The sequence below is a fragment of the Leguminivora glycinivorella genome, chromosome Z (genome assembly GCF_023078275.1).
Source record: "Leguminivora glycinivorella isolate SPB_JAAS2020 chromosome Z, LegGlyc_1.1, whole genome shotgun sequence".
Classification (NCBI taxonomy): Eukaryota; Metazoa; Arthropoda; class Insecta; order Lepidoptera; family Tortricidae; genus Leguminivora; species Leguminivora glycinivorella.
This window is the reverse complement of record NC_062998.1, coordinates 15,479,462-15,505,124: the sequence shown is the minus strand read 5'-3', so window position 1 is coordinate 15,505,124 and position 25,663 is coordinate 15,479,462. Positions and strand designations below refer to the sequence as shown.

General features: G+C 35.4%; 1 protein-coding gene across 1 annotated transcript in view; it reads left to right on the top strand.

Annotated features, from left to right (window-relative positions):
• Positions 1-25,663, top strand: part of LOC125241758 (potassium voltage-gated channel unc-103-like) — a 52,645-nt gene that overhangs the window by 1,883 nt on the left and 25,099 nt on the right. The gene's annotated exons all lie outside the window — the stretch shown is intronic.

Here is a 25,663-nt window from a genome sequence, read left to right as displayed (position 1 = left end):
TCTAACTTGCCTGAATTTCATTTGCCCGAATGATTTGTTTACCATAAAAATTGTATGACATACTAGTTGTTTATCCAAAAATTACCTTCCATAATCATACAATGCCATACTATTTGTTAGCCATATTATTAAGTGCAATAATATGGTTTAATATAATATTCAAACGCCATAAGCAATTATTGCCATATTAATTGTTGCCCATATTATTACCTAACCTACTTTCTGATAGCAGTTTCATTTTCCAGGGGGTCACAGTTCTAACCTAACCTACTTTTCAAGCAGTTTCATTTTCCAGGGGGGTCACAGTTCTAACCTAACCTAACGTACTTTCTGATAGCAGTTTCATTATCCAGGGGGTCGCAGTTCTAACCTAACCTACTATCTGATAGCATTTTCATTTTCCAGGGGGTTACAGTTCTAACCTAACCTAACCTACTTTTCAAGCAGTTTCATTTTCCAGGGGGTCACAGTTCTAACCTAACCTAACCTACTTTCTGATAGCAGTTTTATTTTCCAGGGGGTCACAGTTGTAACCTACCCTAACCTACTTTCTGATAGCAGATTCATTCTCTAGTACTTCTAGTAGTGTCGTCTCTGTGATAATTACGCATTTCGATGATTCTGCCAAATCACATTATGGAAATTGACTTTTCTGGTCGCTAATTTGGATGACAAATGATGGTATGGAATGTGGTAATTACTGATTTCGATGATTCTGACAAATGACATTATGGAAACTGACTTCATGGGAAACAAAGTTTCTGGCACTTGATTAATATAGTAAACAATGATTATGGCATAAGATGTTATGAGAAACAATGTTATGATTGTTGAATAGGGTGGCAAATAAAATTATGGCAAATGAAATTCTGGCAAATGGGGGTAAATGGTTGTCTATTGTTTGCCCGACAGTCATTTAACATAACATTCATATGCCCGAATCTAACTTGCCTGAATTTCATTTTCCCGAATGATTTGTTTACCATAAAAATTGTATGACATACTAGTTGTTTATCCAAAAATTACCTTCCATAATCATACAATGCCATACTATTTGTTAGCCATATTATTAAGTGCAATAATATGGTTTAATATAATATTCAAACGCCATAAGCAATTATTGCCATATTAATTGTTGCCCATATTATTACCTAACCTACTTTCTGATAGCAGTTTCATTTTCCAGGGGGTCACAGTTCTAACCTAACCTACTTTTCAAGCAGTTTCATTTTCCAGGGGGGTCACAGTTCTAACCTAACCTAACGTACTTTCTGATAGCAGTTTCATTATCCAGGGGGTCGCAGTTCTAACCTAACCTACTATCTGATAGCATTTTCATTTTCCAGGGGGTTACAGTTCTAACCTAACCTAACCTACTTTTCAAGCAGTTTCATTTTCCAGGGGGTCACAGTTCTAACCTAACCTAACCTACTTTCTGATAGCAGTTTTATTTTCCAGGGGGTCACAGTTGTAACCTACCCTAACCTACTTTCTGATAGCAGATTCATTCTCTAGTACAGAAGTTCTAGAAAGTAGTGTCGTCTCTGTGATAATTACGCATTTCGATGATTCTGCCAAATCACATTATGGAAATTGACTTTTCTGGTCGCTAATTTGGATGACAAATGATGGTATGGAATGTGGTAATTACTGATTTCGATGATTCTGACAAATGACATTATGGAAACTGACTTCATGGGAAACAAAGTTTCTGGCACTTGATTAATATAGTAAACAATGATTATGGCATAAGATGTTATGAGAAACAATGTTATGATTGTTGAATAGGGTGGCAAATAAAATTATGGCAAATGAAATTCTGGCAAATGGGGGTATCCCGTAAAACTGGTTATATCACATTCACATTTTTTCTTTTTTTTATATTCCAAAGTTTAAATTTCTATCATGCTACATAAAAAATATTCCCTACGAGCACTACTAGTGCTGCCCTCATTTTGTGGGATTTTCCATATAAAATTGTATGTTAAATTGTTGAATTAGTTCCAGCGGCCGTCGCTGACAATAATGTTGGACATGCCCAATTGCCTACACCCATAAGATGACTTGTATTTGTGATAATCAGTGCCACTACGTCACACACGTTGAAAATAGGTATACTGACATAATCAGTGGGAAAATACTTAACAGTGCGATAGCATAAAAATGTAGACATAGATTTGTATCGAAATGTTTACTATCGACTGACAGCTACGATGTCAAACGATAAAAGCCCGATCATCATAATTAATAGGTATACATATCTATAATAAAGTACATACCTACTTAACCTTAATAAACGTATGCCGATGTTACGAAGCGAATTTTGTACTAGAACACAAATTAAAGACTGAAACATGAACTTCAGTCTTTAATTGTTGATTAATTTAGGGTTTACGCTATTTTGCTTGTTCTGGAGAAACTTTTTCGTGAAATGGCGTAAAACATATAAAATCGCCGTCAATAGAAATTGTCAACAATGTAAACAAACCATTCTATAAAATATCAATATTCTAGCACAATTTTATTACTTTAAAGGTTGAGGAACATAATGTGATATGAATTGATTAAATAACACATGGATTTAGCCAGTATCTGATGAGTTAGAATGAAAATTAAAGACATTTTGACTACAGGGTTTGTTTACATTGTTCACAAGTTCTATTGATGGCGACTTTACTAACAATTAAAGATCGTGACTGTATTTTAGATACCTACTCGTGCTTGCTTGGCGAACATAAAATTGTATGCATAATGTAAATGTGTTGTGTTGCATTGCAGTCAATCTTGGTAAGTATCCTTGAACGGCATATATAACTTAACATAATTACGTATGTCCACATACTAAACAACTACATTACCTGTAATATTTGGACATGCCGGTTTATGGTACCGTAAATTAAGCAGTATTTTTATGCGATTTTGCGTATCACTAATTAAATAGAAAAGGACACGATCGCATCGAAACTGATTTATCAGTTGTATCACACAAACGTACAGTGCGTGAGTGAGGTTTCAAAAGGGCCTTTGGGTTTCGAGTAAAATTGGGCGTAATCGTAAATATGGACGCCCATACAAAAAAAATGTAAAAACGTTTAATTGTAGTTTAACACTCTTCATTTCATTCATGAAATGAACGAACTTGAAGAATCATGTCACTTTTCTGGTCTCGAACTACTTATTTAGAGTACTTAAATATCACTAAAACCACTAGGTAATACTCGTATCTAAGTACACACACAAAAATTTACGCCCGTATTCCCTATAAGAAAAAATTATTTATTTCGGACCACAAAATCCATACAAGGTTAATTAAATTAAACATAAATAAATAATAAGTTTGCCTGCCCGCTATCACCCTCAGGATACTGTTGCTAGTGCTGCTACTGCCAAACACTGTACGTCGCACAGTGGTATAGAAACCGTCTACTTGAGCGTCCGCAAACATACCCGACGCGTTACAGAAGCGTGGAAGCCGCAACAGCACCCTAAAGGCGTTGTTGAACTGGACCCGTAGAGCACTGATCGAGCTTTGCTCCATACTATACTGACGTGTTGAAAGAAATCAAAATAGTGCAGTAACAGAGTCGACTTTTACGACACTCACGGGAGATGGAAATGTTGAAACTCAAAGTCCGTCACCACACGGATCCTAAGGTTTTCGAAGTATTTTTCATCAATTAATACATAACATAATGTAAAATACCCTATAATGGAGGTGATGCCAAAAATAAATAAAAACTAGTGCCTACGCCAAATCTTGTGATAAGTTGTCAAAGCGGACCCCAGGCTCCTATGAGCCGTGGCAAATGCCGGGATAACGCAAGGAGGACGATGATGAGGACGGTGATGCCATTATGCACAAAAAAACACAAATCCTTAAAAATAAGTATCTAAAATTAGTTTCAGTACGGTATTGTACCATAAACAAGAGTCATAGAGCTGATTCATTTTGAAGTTTCATTTAATTCGGTTATTTTTGAATGATTTGGCGGCAAGATAAAAGTCATCAGTTTACTGAAAAAAATATCAGGACGAATTCTTAGTAATGTTGCTAACGCCGTGTCTTGCGTGGGCGACGGTCGCGCGACCGTCGCCGTCGCGTTTCATCGCATCGTCTACTTCCATATCGATAAGGTTTGATTTCGTATGTGTCGCATCGCCGTCGCGCGACCATCGCGCGACCGTCGCCCACGCAAGCCACGGCACGTGAATGTCAATACAACAAAAATATTCCTGCTGTACAATTTTTAAGCCTATAATTAGGTATGAACTACAAAATCATTTTCACAAGTTCGACAATAAACGTAAAGTGGCTGCAAACCGGTAAGGTTAGGTTAGGTAAGTAGTTGGAGATGGATGGGATAGCAATTGATTTGGGAAAATGTATATGGAAGAAATACTCTCGCTTCATTGGCTAGAACATGATTGACTCGACATACATAGATCTCTCTTTTTTTATGTTATGGTATAATTTCGATACTTATGTCGACACTAGATAATTTTTAAGGAAAAAATTTAAGAATTTAAGATACTAATTGTAGTTAAAACATTAAAAACAAACCAAATTAAATTTAAGAAATGTGATTAAAAGTTAAAAGCCAATTCTACCAGTCAAAATAACGAGTTAAAATGTGTATGATATAATTTTGCACGCATGTGGATAAGAAAAGTTGCATTTTATGTATATAGGTTGACGTGTTGAATTGAAAACAACATAACATTGATCCGATTTACTGAGACTCCATGTCCATACGTTTAAAAAGTATGTGTAGTTTTACATCCTCACCGTATCTTACAACTATTGAAAAATTAGTTAGCTACTTTTTGAAACACAAAATGCAGGTGATTTGCCCAAATAACGTTTTTAACCTTTTAACCGCTTTGAATTTTACACCAAGCCGTGCTCGTGTCGCCGAAGTTGTTCATAAATAAGAACACAACGATAATTTTGTGCCTATTTGTCATATATTTTAGATCGATGATTGGAGCTTATATTTTCTCGAACTACAAGTATTTTTTAAGTACCTATATATTCATTCAATAAATAATGTAATCGTTATTTTTAATTCAAGCGTTATAAATGTTATAATATTTACAAGAAAAAAGTACAGTGTAGCCTTGCTAAATTTAGTGTGTGTTTAATTAATTTATCTCTGCCTGCCAAGCGAAAGTTGTACTACCAATAAAGGTAAGATTATTTAAATTAAGCGTCTTTAGAATAGTATCAACCTCGCTCATATTTACATGTAGGATTTAGGTATACTTATATTTATTTTCATCACATTTTCTGTTTAAACGTCTCATTGCGTCTACGTCTACAGAAGAATAATGTACCATTTTGTTTCCAAGGAGTAATAGATTTAGTTTTAATAATTAATACTTCAGGCAAAGGATGTTTCAATAAGTCATTTTTGTTGCACAACTAAAATTTTACTATCAAGCTATAAAAAAATATTACGGGGTATGAAAAATGCATTTTGTTTATGTTTTACAATGATTTCAGTGTGTTTTGTATTTATTTCGTAAATTTCATTCAGATAAATCGTTATAATTTGCAATCTGACAGGAAATTGTGTCGGCCATCTCGATTCGCGCTTGACCGCGTTGCCATAGCAACGGGCAGTACAACAGAAACTTCAATAAGAAAATGAAAAAATGTTAATATATTTTTTTTACGGACACGTAAAATAATTTTAATTGTATGCTTTTTTGAACATAACTTACATTAAATTTATATGCAGTATTTTAAGTGTTATTTTTGGAGTTTTAATTGTGTAATGTGTTATTTCATATCTAGGTTAAGTTAGGTTTAGTTTATTTTTAACCATTGAGGTATATGTACTACGTACTAGAGGCGACGTTGCCAAGCGAAAACTCTGCACATGCTGACAAATGCGCGGGGTGCGGGGAGCGGTCATTTACGCGTAGAGTAAGTCTACCACCAGATGTGACACATTATTATATTCTGCCTAACAGGAATTTTACATTATAGTTAAATAAAATACGGATATTCTAGTCAAACCTATTTATTTATTTACAACTTAAACAATACAAATTAATACAAAATAATTGTGCCGTATTTATCTTCTTCTTTAAAATACACAATGAAATGTGTGGTCAGTTGGTAACCAAGTTTCCTCAGCACGATTTTTTTGGACAAAGCGTATCAATTGTTCCCTTTTTTCATGACCAGGCCGAAGAAAACTGCAAAAAGTGAGCGTGCTAAAAATACAATTTTACTCAAAAACTATTAACTATATATATTAAACAAATAAACTTTTTTTTATATTTTAGTAACATAATTAATGAAATAGTAAGTAGTTACTTAATAATTTTCCAAATATAAATATTTATATTTCGCAACTCTATTAGAGGTGAAACACATTACCTAGTAGGAACAGTGTAAATGGCACATCTGCGCGGTTAACTTTTTATAGTCTATGATTGCGTCACCAAAATGGCGGCAGTGTCGCTCCCGCTCGCGATTTTGTAGAATATTCAATCTTAAAATATTATAGACGAGTTTTTTGTTTAATTTACCGATGAAATGTCACACCTTGGCTTCTATTTGATTTCCTCGAGTGATTAGTACAATTTTTAAGCACACAAGAAGGCATTATTCACGTGGAAAGTAAATGCATCACGGCACGTCACTGCACCGCAAGGACCCGGTAAGGACTGACAACGTTGCGGTCCAGTGGACCGCAGTGCGTTGTGTAAAAATTCTCTTAGCAACGTCGCCTCTAGTACGTAGTACATATACCTCAATGTTTTTAACCCTTAAATGCATTACCTTGACAAAGATTTATTTAAATTTGAATTTTGTCATGCTGTCATGTCAATAGAGTCAAAAATGCATGATGCATATATACATGACTATGCATTTCAGGGTTAAGTGCAGTTTGTGCTCAAAAAGTGTTAGTAATCAAAAACAATGAATTTATATGAAGAATCCGATATAGGTCCGCCATTAAAGGTTTTGCCTTATGATTTTTTCCTCTCAAATGTGATGAAAAACATTGTGCATTAGGGCTGTAATTAGGCAGTTTATTTTATAAGTAGGCTCGCCCACCAAGGGTTCCGTACAAATTGTTTATTCATATAACTCTACAGACTTAACTAAATCCCTTAAGACTCAATTTCCCACATAACAAGTCTTAATATTTATTATACAATTTTATTATTAAACAACGTCGAAAGAAAATCAAGACAATTCGACTTCAATAGTTTACGTTACAATATTGTCGTCAGGATGCTCCTAATCCTGACCCGATCCCATTATATCAGAAATTATTTTTTTTACATTTTCCTTCAAAAAAGGATTTTTCTCCACAACAAAATCAAAAATAGTTTTGATATGTACAGTTTCGCAGACAGACAGACAGACGGACAGAGCGGCACCATAAGGGTTCCTTTTGTACCTTTTTGGTACGGAACCCTAAAAATACTAGCAAGAATTTCATATGAAACTATTTTTGCTCTATTACCTTTATATGATAAACTAATTATAGCATTATTTATACATAATATAATAGAATTGATAGTACATTAGTTACATTACGATACAAGTGGGGAAAAGAAGAGGTTCAAAACATGTGGCGACAAATTAAAACACGACCAAAGGGAGCGTTTCAAATCTATACAAGTTACGATGTCCCTCTTCGCACAAGTATTGTATCAGACGACTTTTCACAGTTGACACGTTTTATAGGCCCTTTGAAAGTTTGAAGTTTCGCCATGACAAGTAGGTAAAAACACCATGTGTACGATAAATGCATCATTTTATATTATTATGTTCTGAGTCTATGATCTGAAGGTACTGGTATTTTAGATGTTTATGGTGCTTTCATTAAGGTCAAGGCTTTCAATAAAATTCGGACAACCCCTACCTGGCTTAATTTGAGAATATTCCAATGACTCTTTGTACAATTTAAACAAACAAAGGTTAATATGCTGCCAAAACATATTCTTTAAGAGTCCTTCTTCATGGTTGTACAATGGAGCACTTGCAGAATAAATGCGGTGAATTTATATAATTTAAAAAACGCATTTTTGTGCAACGTTTCGGATTGCCGTTAATTTTTGATGCCAACTGGATGAGAGAAACAGATGAAAGAATTAGCCATAGGCCAGAGTGTAATAGACATTCATGGTGTTTGAACAATCCCTCAGCCAAATCGATGTAAACACTGTATGATAAAAAAATTCGACATCCAAGTCGGAGTTAGCGTAAGCGCCATGCCACATTCTCTAAATGGCCGCCATACAGAGATCCTAAACTTTATTCTTAACAAATAACAGTGGCTAGACTATGTCCAGATATTCTGCTTTGTCGATCATGTGTAGTTGAGGTTCGCATCGTACAATTTTCAGAGATACCCCTTCCTTGTACGCAATTTGTGAATTTTCTAGTGGCGTACAAAATTCAAAATTCATACCTTATTATGGCACTTATGGCCCATGTCTTGTTATAAGAAAAATATACATAATAGCAAATAAATAGGGCTACTCAAAGTTGTCTTCATACTTAACAATACTATACAGTCTTTAGGGTAAGTTAGAGAGAATTTCAAGCGTCTTGTAAAGTTACGGCCGGCGAAAATGGTCAGGAAATGATAATTATCTAATCCTTACAGTCTCTTCTATCACATATACAAAAATCACGCCTTGAGAATTTAAGGAAAGTCAATGTTTTAAAAAAAAAACCTTATAGCAAATAAATGGCCGACGGGCCGAACTAGGCAATATTCAGACGTAAAACGTCGACACGAACTCTACCATTATCCTAAAGTTTCATCATTGAGAAAATGAGGAAGGTCTGGCGGCTCTGGGCTCTTAGTCCAAAACAAATTTTAGTTCATTCCTCATTAAAGAAGTTGTTAATTTTTAAGACAAACAATTTATTTGAAGCATCATCATGACGAGACGTTATTGTGTTGTGATAAATTATTTTATTTAATTATTAGCGTAGTATTGATAAAACCTAATCTATAGACACGTAAATCCTATTAAATTCTTTCAAGATAAAAAATATCAATTCAAAAGCACCGTTATTGAAACAATATTGTAAAGTAAGATTAGGTAAATAGGTACGCTGTGAAAATATCCAATACTCGTGCAGTGTTCAGGCGACAGAAAAGTCCAAAGTCTATATGATGACGCGAATGTATTAATAAAGAAATATGTAGCATTTACTCATAAAAACAACTCATTCTGAGTACATATTTATAAAAATACCTGCAAACAGCACGGTAAATAATCATTTCTGATGATAAATCTTACTCGTATACATATAATGTACTAGCTTTTGCCCGCGGCTTCGCTCGTTGCCTATGTCACTGTCCATCCCTTCAACTATTTCCACTTAAAAAAAACGGTCAAGTGCGAGTCGGACTCGCTCACCGAGGGTTCCGTACAAACTTTCAATAGTTGAATCATACCAATTTGACAATGAATTTGACTAAATCCCTCAAGAGTCAAGACTCAATTAGTAATATTTTAATATACAATTTTATTGTTAGACAACGTCCAAATAAAATCAAGACTATTCAACTTCAATACTTTACGACTTACGACATGTCGCAAGGACGCTCCTGAACCGACCTCATTATATCAGGAAAAACGCGATGTAGGAAATGAGCGTTCAACGTACAGCGACATCTATCGGCAAATTGAGTAAACTAATGCGCGCGAGCTAGTATGGAAGATGATTTTTATGGAATAATTGTTTATTGCGTGAACCGATTTTAAAGTTTCAGTTTGCCCCCCTTTCATTTTGGCCATTTTCGGCAATTAATATTAATAAATTTAAAAAATAATACTTTCAATTTGTCGAAATTAACAATGTTCATAAGTATTCAAAATTTCAAAGCGATAGCATAAGTAGTTTTCGAGATATTTAATAATGTGACAGACAGACAGACAGACAGACGGACAGAGCGGCGCCATAAGGGTTCCTTTTGTACCTTTTTGGTACGGAACCCTAATTACGTCAATTCGTCGCTCCGTTTTGCCGTGAAAGACGGACAAACAAACAGACACCATCCCATTTATAATATTAGTATGGATTATAAACAGCTGCAATTTTGATACGAATTAAAACGATAACTTGAGCATATGTTTATTAGGGTGTCCCTTATTTAACAATTTTGTAACGCACAACCTCAATTCGTTTATTTTAGCTCAAAACCCCCTCAAGATAAACAGACGATTCCTGTAACTGCGACTCGTACCGACTTTTATAAGATTTCCCCATGGAAAGTATGTAAACAGCATTTTCTTTGTGTATATTTGTTTCTAATTATTTTGGACGAATTTTCTCTTCCCACTAGAGATATGCTACGCTACCAATCAGCTTAGACGAACCGAACCCGTTCCCACTAGCGATAGTTGCTTTGTGGAACAATGAACATGATTGGTGGATATCAGACACATCCACGTAGGACATATCTGGTGGAAAGGCACCCTTAAACTGATACTTAAAATGAGTTTTCACGTTTTTTAGGGTTCCGTACCTCAAAATGGAAAAACGGAACCCTTACATTAAAAGCAGTTTTAAAAAAATACCTACACATTTCTACATAATCCAACAATCACAAGTTTCACCAGAACCCCAAAAGCGGCGGTTTATTTTTTCTTAAACATTATTGTGAGATAGGTATTTAGTAATAGGTATAAGAGAGACAGACGGACGGGAGAGTCACGCCATAAAAGTTCCTTTTATACCTTTTGGTACAGAACCCTAATTATCCTTATAAATGACTAATAAAAATACGGCAGTAGAAAAAATATATTACTTTCATGAAAAATACATATCTACATATCTAGGTAGTAAATATCAAAATTGAACATCCAGTACCTACCTGTACCTGATGTACCTATCACTATGTACGTAGTACATGTATTGTATATATATTATCTGGCAAAGCTCTTTTATTTATTGGGTTGGCACAAAAGTAATGACACACTCTACAAAACTCTATACATCCTTTCTTAAGTTAATTGTTTTTGATAATATTCTAGTATGTTGTAGAACATTCTAGGTACTTCTAATGTGAGGGTATATAAAGCCACCCTCGTAATTAATTGGTTTAGTGATTGAAATAAAATGGACGAGCGACAAGTTCGAACACTTTACTTATACGAGTACTTGTTAGGCCACAGTGCGCGGGCTGCGGCTGACAATATCAACACTGCATTGGGCGCTGGAAGTACAAGCCATGCCACGGTGTCCAGATGGTTTGACCGTTTTAAATCAGGAGACAGGAGCCTTGAAAGTCAGTCACGCTCAGGGCGACCACCTGCATTCAATGATGACGATTTACGCCGCGAACTACAGTCGAATCCTGATGCTACTACTCGTGAATTAGCGGAAGCACTTAACTGCAGTCACCACGCTGTGGAATACCATCTGCATGAGCTTGGGTATCGAAAAGTTTTGGCTCGATGGGTACCGCACATCCTTACCGACGCCAGTCGTGCAGTCCGTGTCGCCATCTGTCAATCACTTTTGCTGCGACCCCGACGTAAAGAGTTTTTGACTGATCAGGGTGGCTAGCCGAATGGCACAATCGCTCACGAAACGCTCACGAAACGAAGCGCTAGTAGATATCTATCTCTATCGCGCTTGCGTATTGGCGCGACAGAGCCAGCGGCGTATCGCTTTCGTTTGGCGTCGGAGAAATGCCATTCGGCTACGGGGCCTGGTTACGGGAGATGAATCATGGATTTATTATGAGAACGATACACGTCGTGCTTTTTGGCTGCCTCGAGAAGAAACGCCACCAACTCAACCGAAGCTGAGTCAAAAGAACCGCTTAAAAGTTTTGCTTTGTTGTTTCTGGGACTCGCAAGGCATGCTGTTTCATGAACTATTACACAATGAAACTGTAAACGCTAACAAATATTCAACACAGCTCACCGAACTATCTTCTGCTATCAAGAAAAACCGGCCAAGAGCGTGTCGGGCCACGCTCAGTGTAGGGTTCCGTAGTTTTTCGTATTTTTCTCAAAAACTACTGAACCTATCAAGTTCAAAATAATTTTCCTAGAAAGTCTTTATAAAGTTCTACTTTTGTGATTTTTTTCATATTTTTTAAACATATGGTTCAAAAGTTAGAGGGGGGGGGGACGCACTTTTTTTCCTTTAGGAGCGATTATTTCCGAAAATATTAATATTATCAAAAAACGATCTTAGTAAACCTTTATTCATTTTTAAATACCTATCCAACAATATATCACACGTTGGGGTTGGAATGAAAAAAAATATCAGACCCCACTTTACATGTAGGCGGGGTACCCTAATAAAACATTTTTTTCCATTTTTTATTTTTGCACTTTGTTGGCGTGATTGATATACATATTGGTACCAAATTTCAGCTTTCTAGTGCTTACGGTTACTGAGATTATCCGCGGACGGACGGACGGACGGACGGACGGACGGACAGACAGACATGGCGAAACTATAAGGGTTCCTAGTTGACTACGGAACCCTAAAAAACGACGAAGACGAGCCACTGTAATTTTACTACATGATAACGCTCGACCTCATGTCGCATCTACCGTTCGCCAACAGCTGCAGAACTTGGGCTGGGAGACGATACCCCACCCACCTTATTCTCCAGACCTCGCACCATCAGACTTTCATTTATTTAGAGCCCTGAAACGACATTTGCGGGGTAAACAATTCAATGATTTCCATGATGTACAGGTGGAGTTGAACAACTTTTTCGAGGCACAGCCATCAGAGTTCTGGGCGAAAGGCATCCAAACTTTGCCGGATCGTTGGCAAGAAGTCATAGGTGCGGTGATTACATCATCGACTAAGCTTTTTGTATTGTAATAATAATAAAAAATATAAAACGTAAACAAAGTGTCTCATTACTTTTGTGCCAACCCAATACATAAAAAATAAAACTATACATTCTTGTGAATAAACCGCAACATTCTCTTACGTTTTTGAAAATCTAAGAGCTTTTATCAGTTGGTGTGGTGAAAAATATCAAAATGTATTTATTGTACTTGAAGCATAAGGTCCCTTTGTATGGAAAGACACGTTTTATTAAAGTCAAATCGTTGTTCAATTTTATTAGGGATGTCCATGGGATGTCCTTGTAGGTACTACATATCTGATAAGAATATAAAGTGATAACCCCTATAATTTAACCAGCATACGTATCAATTTATTAAAATACTAGGAGTAGCTAGTTTGACATGGCAACATTAGGTAATTACATGTACCCACTGTTAAAATGTGGTTAAAATATCGGTTGAAGTGCGAGTGCGTGAAGCGCGAGTCTGCGCAATGGCGCGGCCGCTCGGGCGGGTCCGGCGGCCGTCGGCGCCCGTCGCGCCCCGACCGCGCCGCGGCAGCGACCTCTTACGCCAGCTCCACAGTCCTCCCTCCAGTTTACGTCCGGTGATCACGCTGCCGGACTCCGCCGTTTCTTACACTGCCATCCGATTGTTATCATAATTCGTTCCTGGGCCGGGCGCCTCCAGAGAACTCGGACGCGATCTTTACCGCTAACTATACCACGCATTTATACAATTTATTATACAATACAAATTCTAAAGTGAAAACATACCTTAAAATAGTCAAGAGCTTAATCGATCGACCGCATTGAAAAGTAAAACTGTTATTATCCTTTTGCAGACGAGCTTTGCGGTTTTTGTTGCACAGCGATAGGCATTTAATGCTTTAACACACATTGCGATGTGTGCCCGACTCTAAGAAATAATCAGTGTAAAGTCCCGTGCTTAGTTGACTCAGTGGAAGCTCAGGCTGTGTTCAGTGCGTCAAAGCTCGAGAGCGTTTCGTTGTCGTTTCTTTACTTGCGCGCTTAAGCGATTATTTTTCCCTTTGTTTTGAATTTTTATTTTGATTTGCTTTAATTGTGAAAAACGCGATCCATGCTTGGAGTTATGACTACCATGGTATGGTTTTCTTTGTCTATGTTATGTAGGATTTTTAAACCATGAGAAATTATTGCACTATCTAGTCATATTTTGTCCTTATGTCATAGAAAATAAAATATATTTACATTTCTTAGGTCTTTGTAATTTAGTAGTTGTGGACTGCATTTCTCGTGATTTATAAAGTATTTTGTATAAGTATGTTTATTCTAATATATTCATAATATATAGTGTGCATTATAGAAGCCAAACATTCATTTGCCACAACTCTCCGCACATATTTATATCCATACATTTACATTGCCTACTCATTTTTATTCTAATTGTATATAAGTATTTTTATTAGGTATAGATATTATACTATATATACTTAGACACGTATACTCATGCAGCTTGTTGCTTAGGGGGTGGTTTTAAGAACATATTTGGATGCTCGTGTAGGTTTTTTCTATACATAGGAGTTACCTACACGCAGCCCACAGAACACATCAAAGCTCTGCCAAGACGTTTTAAAATTTGCATCAATCAAAAAATTTTGCGCGTATAGCAACGTGTCAGAAGTGTTACTTCGGAGTATAATAAGTAGTTTGGGCATTCAGGGATTTATATTAAAGTGAATGCATGAAATGTTACGTTCAGTTTAAGCAGAGCTGGCAAGTGTTCAAGGGGTGTATGTCCTGACCTCCCGACGCCGCCGCCGCCGCGGCGCGCCGCGCTGGCAGACCGACTGGCGGCGCGCGGACGGCCCGGCCTGCCATTACGCAATCATACATCACACCCTTATGCCACCATATATTCATGTTGCCAACATTCTTACATTATATCTAGTTGCTATTTCAAACTTATAGCTTTATCAAATTGAACTTAAAGAAGCGAGATAAACTTATCTGAATCAGTAGATTGAACAAGTTCAAAATTATCTAGCTATCTACACATGTTCTCAGACTACGCATGAAATTTATTTTCTAATAAATAACCCGAGAAATAGTAGGTTGTAAATCAAGGGATGAAACGGAGCCTTTCGCCATAGTGAAACGAATTTTTTTCGAATATGTACGAGTAAAATACTTGGTTATTTTTTGAAGAACTTACTATGGAATTCACTATTTAGTTAAAAATTAACTACATTTCTTAGAAAAGAAAATCAGAATTACTATATCTATTAAAAACTGACATTAAGTCGTAAATACCTTTGAAGTAAAATACACTAACTAGTACAGATAGATATCATTTTCAGCACACTTCTTAGAACATCCACGGCCTACTTTGACGAAATGATACCTATATGCAAACATTTGTTTTAAATAAATAAATAATAAATAAATGTTGAGGACACAAATGAATTAAAACATTTTGAAGTACAATACAATACACAATACAATACTCTTTATTGCACACCTTGATAAAATACAACAATAAAAAACAAGGAAGAAACACGAACAAAGGTAAACAACAGGCGGTCTTATCGCTAAAGAGCGATTTCTTCCAGACAACCTTAAGGTAGCGGAAATTGATAAATTTACATAATCTCAGTAGGTGTCAGCAAATTGGAAGAAATAAACTTATCGCACAATATAGGCAAAAAAAATTAACATACATAAACATACATATATAAAGATAAATAACTAAATGCATAAATATATAAATAAATACACATATAACAGTACCAGGTTATTTAGAAGGAGTAGTCAGACAAAAATATTACGGAAGAGATAAAAAATGGAGTTTAAGTAGTCTCTTGAAAGAGTTAGGAGACTGAGCACGTCTTATGTCATGAGGTAGGGAATTCCAAAGTCGCACAGCTTGAAAAGTAAAAGAATGATTATAGAATTTTGAAGTAGAGTAGGGGACAGAAAGAATTAAATTCTGGGCACACCTAGTAGAACAGAGATAACTAAAGCGATTTTTAAGATAGCGGGGAGTAGCAGGGTTAAATAGTAAGGTATATATAACTATTAAATTGTGACACATGCTTTTGAATATGAACTATAGAAATATAGACATTACATGCAAAGTATTTCAGAGTGGCAAAATCGGCTGTACGAGTACAAAATACAAATACAAAAAAAAAACAATTATCCAGCAAATAGGCCTCAGGGGCACATTTACAAGTTAACATTAGGTACATAAATATTAACAACTGAAAATATTAATTCTAAGCACAGCACAAATTGACATAAATAATTAGAGAAAGTCTCTTAACGTCTTAACGTCAAATTAACGACATGATTAAACATTATTATGAAACACAAACAGATACAAAGAAAAAATAATCTATATCTATAATAACTTAGAGGTGTAAATGTCTCTAAATGTAACAAGTAAATATACTTAATCAAATTATCCTTAGAGTTGTATACGTGTAGAGTTTCCGAGAGTCAAAATTATATAAAATTAATAAATGAAATAAGCCTTTAAATGTCAAATTAGCAAATTATAAAAATAAACTTAATAGAGGAAATAATATAATATCAAGCGACAACATAAACGCACCTTGTGTCATTTTAAGACATAATTTCTAATGTTAAGTTTAAATTTTGACAAGAGCCAATCAGCTCAACTATTAAAAAAACTTGATAACTTTAATAACTTTATACACATTCAGAACACCATAATTAGGAATAATACGAGTATATCAGCCCGATTCGACTAGCATATACGTACAATATAAGCTCTTGAAATATCCAATCCATATCGTATCTGGAGCTATATTTGACGTATATATTTGATTTGAATCGGGCAGTAAATCTTACCAATGTAGGCCAAAACCTGCCCTGCTTTAGTTTCTGAGGAGCGTGTACGCTTGGCTACCTCCTACTTCAAACACAGCATTTAATCTTAGTGAAACCAGCAAAAAGTTTCTCCCTTTATGTCTTGTTATTAACTTCCTCTATTTTACTTACAGCTTTTATTCGTGTACTGCGTAGAGACATATTATAAATATTACATAAAGCTCTAGCTATAACCTAAATAGATTATGAAGTATATTTTCCGTATCAGACTGAAACATTATATTGGAAGTAAATAAACAAAACATAAATAAGCTATGGGAGTTTAACAATTAAATAAAAGCAATTTAATATTAAAATTCACTTTTAGTTACCAGTAATAAATTCAATTCTTAAATAAGTAATTGAAAAACTATAATAAATATTGAACAAGATACTCATAAGTATTTAACAGCAAATACTAAATTAGTTTCCACGTATAATATCAAATATATATTAATTATATAACAGGTAGAAATCTAATTTGCAAATACAAAAACAGCAAAATACTAATAATATTATTTATTTATTTATTTATATTTATTTATGAATCAGACTTTACTTAGCAAGTTCATAAGCAAAAATAATACTTTCAATTTGTAGAGGCTCACGATGTTCATAAATATTCCAAATTTCAAAGCGATCGCATAAGTAGTTCTCGAGATATTTAGTAATGTGACAGACAGACAGAGCGGCACCATAAGGGTTCCTTTTGTACCTTTTTGGTACGGACCCCTAAAAATGGAAGAACTTATAATGTTGTTTTTCTTCCTTCCTTCCTTCCTGGTAAGAAATCCCACGCGTTGAGTCTCACGCGTTCGAATTCAGAAAATTGTCACCGAAAATAATAAGCGAGTCACCGTTTTCAACCGGTATTTTAGTGACAAAATCCCGTATGCGAGATTCAAAAATCGCCCTCCTCCATATATTTAAAAAAGTCGCAGCAATGAGAACTTAACTACGAATACATAATTAACGATCACTCTATTACACACTTAAAATCATGACTCGATCGAACACGGTGACTGTTATATTTAATATTATGTTATGATCCCATGCAAGTCAAAATAAAAATTGGTCCAAAATAGACGAAATTCTGTCATATCAGCCATTAAAATTCACTGCCAACCTAGTCTCGAAAGTTGCTGAAAAATAATGTTTAGCGGCCCGCTAATTAGTCGCCCATCCGGCGTATTATGATTCCAATTTTATCACTTACCCACGTGGATAAAGCATCCGTCACGCTTTGGAAAGTATGTCAGTGTGAGAGTGACAGTTGTCTTATCCACGTGGACAAGTGATAAAATTGGAAGCATGATACGCCGGCAGGTACATTTCCACAGTGATACCACAAACCAAATAAACAAACTATCCGACAAAAACGGCTTCTTAATTTCAATAAATATACCAAAACGTTTTGCGTTAAAATTTATTTTCGTTTAAACAGAGTCATTATTTGTGTAATGAAATATGTAAAAAATTTTAATAAACTTGTAAAATATCGGCAATTTTAATACCTCGAATGGTGCAAAAATTTTATAGCACCGGCTACACCATTGTTTACAATAATTCTGGCTAATTCAAAATAGGAATATACATATTCACATTATCAAATAAATAGTACTTTGTGTTACCATTACATATCAGCTGATATCACCCTCAAATAAGTATGTAAGATATTGTAGTTTGTTTTGTAAAGTATTATAATATGTAATTCAATCCCACATTTTTTATAAAATATACAAGTATTATATTAAAAAAAAACGCTCTGCGCTGTTTTATTACACAAATATTTGCTACGGCGTAGCACTTCGTAGCGGTTATCGGTTTGTCGTATCGTATAGTTCGTAGCTGTGATATGCGTCGTCACTTTCAAAATAAAATTTTCAGTACATGTACTTTCTACAGTAATCAAACAATACTGCTAAGATGTCGATGTTAATGTCAGACGTGGCAGTCCAGCATTTGACGTACTTATAATTTAAGACGTTCGAATCGGGTCATTTATGTGGTTCGGTTAGTATAGACTACTAGACTCTTATTTGGCACAAGAAATGATTGTTTTCTGTAGTATTTGACATAAGAAACCAATGTTTATAGATTTCGGGTATTAAAAGTGTATGATGACTATTGTCCCGGATCTGTAAGTTCACATTTTTGACACATTTGTTTTGAAGTATGTTGCGATGTGGCTAAGACGAATCGTTTGCCAAATCTAACGATTAATTTCGAGTTGGTTGAATCGATTAGGCCCTATGTTCTATCAACTTACTGAAATGTCATTTGAATCGAAATGATAGACTCTGCCACAGCACTAGTTTAAAAATAAAAATGAATGATAAATGACATAATAAGTAAATCCTGCAAGATAAATTAATATCGTAAAATACTCACTAACGAAGATCCGCAAAAATGTAACATGTGTTAGATTATGTTTAAAGTAAGCGAAATATTGTTTTTAAGTACTTGGTTTTTTTTAATGTTATTACAGGATTTTATTTAAAATTTCATGAGGTTGCGCGAGTTTACGTATTGTGGACGCTGTCATGTGTCAAAAAGAGGTTCTTACAGCTCTGGGACAATACGTATTTTGATTAAAAATGTAAGTAATACTTTTTTATCTTTGGCCACCGAAAACTTAACCATCATAGAACCTAACTTAACTTCATATCGAGTCAATCACTGAGATAATGAACTTTATGCCTTATACTTAAATGTCAGAAAATTTTGTGTTCAATTCAATTGACGTCAAGCACAGACAATCTATAGATTAACGTGGCTAATGTTTTTTGGCCTGATTAAGTGAACTTAACTTTAAAAATGTTTTTGCGGTATTCCATTGATAATAAAATATCGGTTATTGTTTAATCGGTTAATTGGATAGTAAGTAATAATATAAGATAGACTTTAAAATTAGCCTATTGTGAGTAATGACGACAGTAAGTCAAACCGCGAAGTGAGCAGCAAAGATCTGCAGCCTCTCAGACTAGTATTAATCGATTTGTATCTTCGTGTAGAAACCACGTCTGGGTGCTGGCAGGTTGCCAACCAGGTTATGACGGAACATACGACTATCTATTATAGTCAGATATCATATTGTGACAATTCTAAAAAAACATTGCATTTCTTCTAATACGAAATGAACATGAAACGTCTCCAAAACTTTATGAGATATCTGATTTCACAATTTAGATAAATGTCAGATACAGTTGGACTCTATTCAGACCTCATAACTATGTAAATTTGATATACACGGTGTAACATGAGGAAAACGATTAATTTTAACTGAGGACCTTTTCCTGATCACATTTCAAGACTAAGAAGTCAAATACATTTTCTGGATTTTCTGAAGTCTTAGAGTTATTACAATTTAAAAAAAAATTAAACTAAGTACTCGTGATTATTTCATATTTTAGTACAAAATGCTATATTTTAATACTGATAGCGATAATGGCATTATGGGGCATAATCTAACTACTTATCCTTATTGATAGATATCTGAAACTCATTGCCAAAAGTAGGTTTAAATATAAAAGTCAATTTCGATTTTAGGTGCCAGGTTTACGAATAAGATGTACTTTTAAGGTGAAAATACATTCGAAAACACAAAAAAAAATTTAAGAAAATGTTTGGTGAAATTTAACACTTTCGAAACCGGGCTCTACGCGGCGCTACGACATTTTCGCTACATAAAACCCATTACGCTTCTACGAGAACCCGACAGTCGGGTTCTTGGTAGCGAAAGTGTTAATCACATAAAATGTTTTCCTTATTTTGATCTCAGAAAAGCGTAATTAAAAAAATCCTTCGGGTTCCTCATGTTAGTATCGTGTATGTAACAAAATAGCAGGGCCCCTTGAAGACAATTTGAAGTCCTCTCCATTAATAAATGTTCTCAAAAACAGATTTTGCGTTATGTAGCTTAGAAATACAGTCAAAATATGAGTACTATTTGTTGTATAGTGTACATTAATACACTAGAGCAAATTCATGTTTTAAGTTGCTATGTTATTCAGACAACACTAACAATTATATATTCTTGAAAATACCCTCAAATTAAAGATCAAATTTTAAAATATTTTGCTGACGCATATTGATTTTTTTACCCTACTCCCTCATCATTAAACGTCAACATCATTTTGAATAGTTATAAAGATCTAATATTTATTATACAAACTGATATGTCTTCATTGTTTGTGTTTATATTTGGCGATATTGTATGTTCCCGTAGATAGTAAAATCGGAGAAACGTCCGCGAACAAAGGAGCTTTATGTTGTTTGTCGGTTTTCCGGCGGACTGCCTAAGGGGAGGGGGACTGGTTAAATAGCTCCTTTATGCATATCTAGCTTCTTTCAAATGACAGGACATACTCGCTTCTTCTGTGGCCTTCGAAGAAATATTACCACTAGTAATAATTTCTCCGAATCTCATCTAACGATTTGATGCATAACTAACATTACTTTCTTCCAATTTGTTTTATTGTTTTTTATCAATTACTTTCTAGAAAATGTTAAATATCTAATCACAAAACCATACCATTGTAAACATACATAAATCACTATCGTCAGAACTGAAAACTCTTCTCGTGTACAAAAGCAGTTCAGTTTCACTGATCTGAATAATAAGCATTCAGGGATTCATATCCTGGAAATACCAAAGAAAGCTTAATTTGTGAGTATTCGGAGAGACGAGTCACGCATCTATGCAAAACTCGGCAATCGCTTTACTGGAGTCGGCCACGGCTTTCGAGAGGGCGGTGCTGGAATGTGAGCACCTGGAGGCATCCGAGCACGGGGGGTTCCGGTGAGAGCGTTGGCGCGGCAGCGGCATGGAAGAGCGCGGGCCCCCCGACGTGCCGCTGATCGTGACGCCGCCGGGCGCGGGCGCCGGCGCGGGCGCCGCGCTCACCACCTCGCGGCGCACCGCCTCCGCGCGCGGCTCCCGCGACGACCAGCTGCCCTCCGCTTGGCGCTCCTCAGTCCGCGTGCGCGACACCGGTTTCCGCGGCTCACGCAAGAGCGTCGTACGTCTCGAACCACCCTGTAATGGTCTCAACGGACTACCAACTATCGGCAAGGAGGTAATAGAGATCTCTTTGCTTACCTACTGATTACCCCGTTATAGATGTTAAACGGTCTACTCTACGTACGTTACTTAACAGTTGACAAACGAAGCATTTAATATAGCGTGAGATGAAGGTACAGAACAATACCTAGTATGTACATTACATAGTCTAATAACACTATTTAAGAAGCAAAAATTTTCGAGGTACGACGAGTTAAATCTTAACACTGTTGCGTTAAATTAAAATAGTTAAGGTGATTCCCTGCGCGAATTTTCTACTTCTTCTTTCGATTATTCTAAATAAATATAAATTAAAGACCACTTGTCTTATAATTCTATCTGTAGTGCAAATTTAGGAGTTTCAACTCGAAACATATCGAAAATCGATGAAAACCGTATGGAGCCCCTTAAGATGAAAGGTGACATTTAGTAATGGGATAACTATGCAGCGTAGGCTTGTGCCGTTTCGTTCGTTGATCGGAGCGCTCCGATCTCGTTCAATCGCTCCCATGAACTAGTTCGCTCTTTTAGGTATTTTGCTCATTTAGTTCAGCCAGACCAGCGACCACTGCGGTCGGAAAGATCAGAACGAATGGGACCGAATAGTGTCAAAATTATACGAATAGTCCACAGATAGTAACATTCCGGGCCGAAAGGTAAGTAACCGAAGTTTAATATGAAAACTTGACGTTTTTTGTTGCTCTGCTAAGTAGCTCTCGCTCTCGGTCGGCGCAGTCACACATTCGTTCTCGATGCAAACCGCTCGCGCTCGCCGATCCTATACTGAACTAAATGAGCAAAGACCGATTCTCAGACCACGGAAAGATTAAGTTCATTTCGGTCATTGATGGGATTTTATTCCTAACAGTTCATAGTTCGTGAACGACACAAGCCTAATGCAGCGTGTCAATTGATAAGGTAGTGAAACGTATAATAAATAGTTAAGTAATTACTAATTATAGTATATGTTAAAACGTGTTGCTTGAGTGTTGAAAATATCATTACACACACACACACACACACACAATTACGCCTGTATCCCATGGAGGGGTAGGCAGAGCACATGAAACTACTCAAGTTTCAGTGCCACTTTTGGCAAATAGAGTAGAGACAGAAAGCGAAACTGTGACATTGCAGTGACAGGTTGCCAGCCTCTCGCCTACGCCACAATTTAACCCATACATCCCCATATATATTTAATATCATTACATATTTGAGAATTTCTCGTAACCTCACATTAGCCACTACCATGACCGCCTTAACAGCCTCAAACTCATATATTGGCTGAGGTCTTCGTAACTTGCTTTCTATAGGGACCTACATGGAACATGGCAAAAAATTAGATGCATAGAAAACAAATTACTTGACTATACACTCGTGTATGTGTCAGTTTCATCCTGGTGGTACCAATGCGTACTTTCCATTATTTAGCTGCTGGATTTACTACATACTAATAACCTACAAATCTATCGTTTGTGGATTTCTGGCCCCGTAGCCGAATGGCATTTCTGCGACGCGAAACGAAATCGAAACGCCTCAGAAAGGTAGTCTGGCTCTGTCACGCCAATACGCAAGAGCGATAGAGATAGATAGCTACGAAAGAGATATTATAGTAAGCGTTTCGTGAGCGTTTGTGCATCCGGCTACGCACACTGTTCACATAGGTAAATTATTCAGCTATAACGTTTATAAAAAGTAAATTACAATTAGTTGGTGATCAATCTAATACACTTTACTATATTTTAGTTCATATTAGTAGGTATGTTACACACATATAATGTATTGTTTAACGTTGCAATGACTTTTTTAATTAATGGGTAGGTATTCACGTGTATATAAGGTCCTAATTTATTAGATGCAGATATTTTTACAGCTGATAGTACTCGGTCTCTGGAGTATATTAAACCGTGAAACATTATAGCTTTTACGATGTTTTTTTGGAGAAAACGGAAAAACAAATTTGCTACGTAAAAACACCCTGTTTATGTGATTATTAAATGAAAACTCATTGAACAGATTCTAGTACCTCTTTTACGTACCACTGAACTGTAACTGGCCACTTCAATGACATGTGCAGTTTTCCCGCCGAACCTTTACGACATTTACAACAAACAATTGTTGACATGACAGACAGTGTTATTGACTATTGTGACATGTGATAATGCACATGATAATTTTTTTTAGACGAAATTATAATTAATTTTTTGTTAGGAAAATGAAATCAAAAAAGTTACATGAAAAGATTTCTTAATTTATATTTAAAGTTAATTATTTTAATGTAAAGTATCATGTGTTAAAATATCTGCAACTAATAAATTAGGACCTTATATATAGGTATCTGACGTGACGGACGAAAATGCTACCCATATTTTTATTACTTACTAAATCTGCTCATTTTGTGGCAGTTAATTTATATGGTGTTGCTAAAAGTAAGAATCTATTCAGTTTTAACCCTTAAATGCATAGTGATGTATGTATTCATCATGCATTTTTGACTCTACACGGTGTTTCCGGTATCACTCAAAACCACAGACACCCCAACTGATTTTTATTTTTTTAAACTCATCTAGAGTATTCATCTTTTAATCTGATCGTTACTTTTTTTTTAATTGAATTTTTAATTTTCTGTACAGCTCTACTTGACTTTTAGCTCTTCACTAAATAAAATAATTGCTAACTACCATCATAAACCATAACACTATTTATTTGTGTACGTTACTGCAACGACATAAGGTTTACCAATAGACAGTTAAGATGTCACTGTAAAACACTTTAAAGCTTTGTCACAGTAAACTTCAAATTGGACAGGTAATCGCAGTAAGCAAATAAACTCAATATTCAATATGACAAGGTTGTAATTAGGTACGAGTTCAATTTGTTATGACTTATGATAAACATTAAGATTAAACTGACAAACAACGTCAAACTAGTAGCGGAAAAAATAATGGTCCAAGTAACCCGCCAGTATTAATACCCCTAAATACTGAAAAAAGGTAAACAACCTCTAGCAATGCGATATACACAATGTTGTATTACGAGTACAATAGAATGGACACGTAAAAAATAATTAATAATACTAATTTAAATAAAAATATTACCCCCATCAAGATATAGCTCAATCGATTCTACTCTCGATTCTGAACAAACTGTTTTCAGGTTTTTAGTGTTAAGTGAAACACGGTGTATAGACAGCATGTCAAAATTCAAATTTGAATAAATCTTTGTCAAGGTCATGCATTTAAGGGTTAAACGGTACTGGACATGACAGTATTGACAGTGTTCTGAATACAGTTCTAATAAAGTTATTTCATGTATTTTAACAATTTAAAGTAACTGACTTAACTAAAGTTACTCTTATCTCATTCCCATTCACACCGTTAACAAACCAACCACGATACGTAGGTTTAACTGATATGGAAAAGGCATACAACGGACAATAGCTGTACTGTAGTTAATTTATTTTAGTCGTATAGCAAAGAACAGAAACATTCATAGGTTAAAACTGTAGTTAATATTAAAGCCATTCACTACTTGCACTATTGGTGATGCCCTTATTTTGTGGGTGTTACATGTTAAATCTTATGGAGTGAAATTCGATCCCGTTCCTTGTTTGACATTCCATAAGTTTTCATGAATTTGTGACAATCAGCGACACTCCGTCACGTAATTTGTCAATATACGCATACCTACCTCCTCAATGCTACAAAACCCAGAAAAAATAAACTGAGTTTTTAGTAATTCTGTGAGGAGTTAAAATGGCACGAAAATATGTATGATGATCAAGGTTTATCTTAAGCCATTTGTTTGCTTAAAGTTTGTAAAACAGTCATTCTGATGTATGTGAAAAATGATGAAAATGTGTACCAGGTACGGAGAGTTAAAATATATTTTTCTAATTTCAATCTTGAAAAACTCA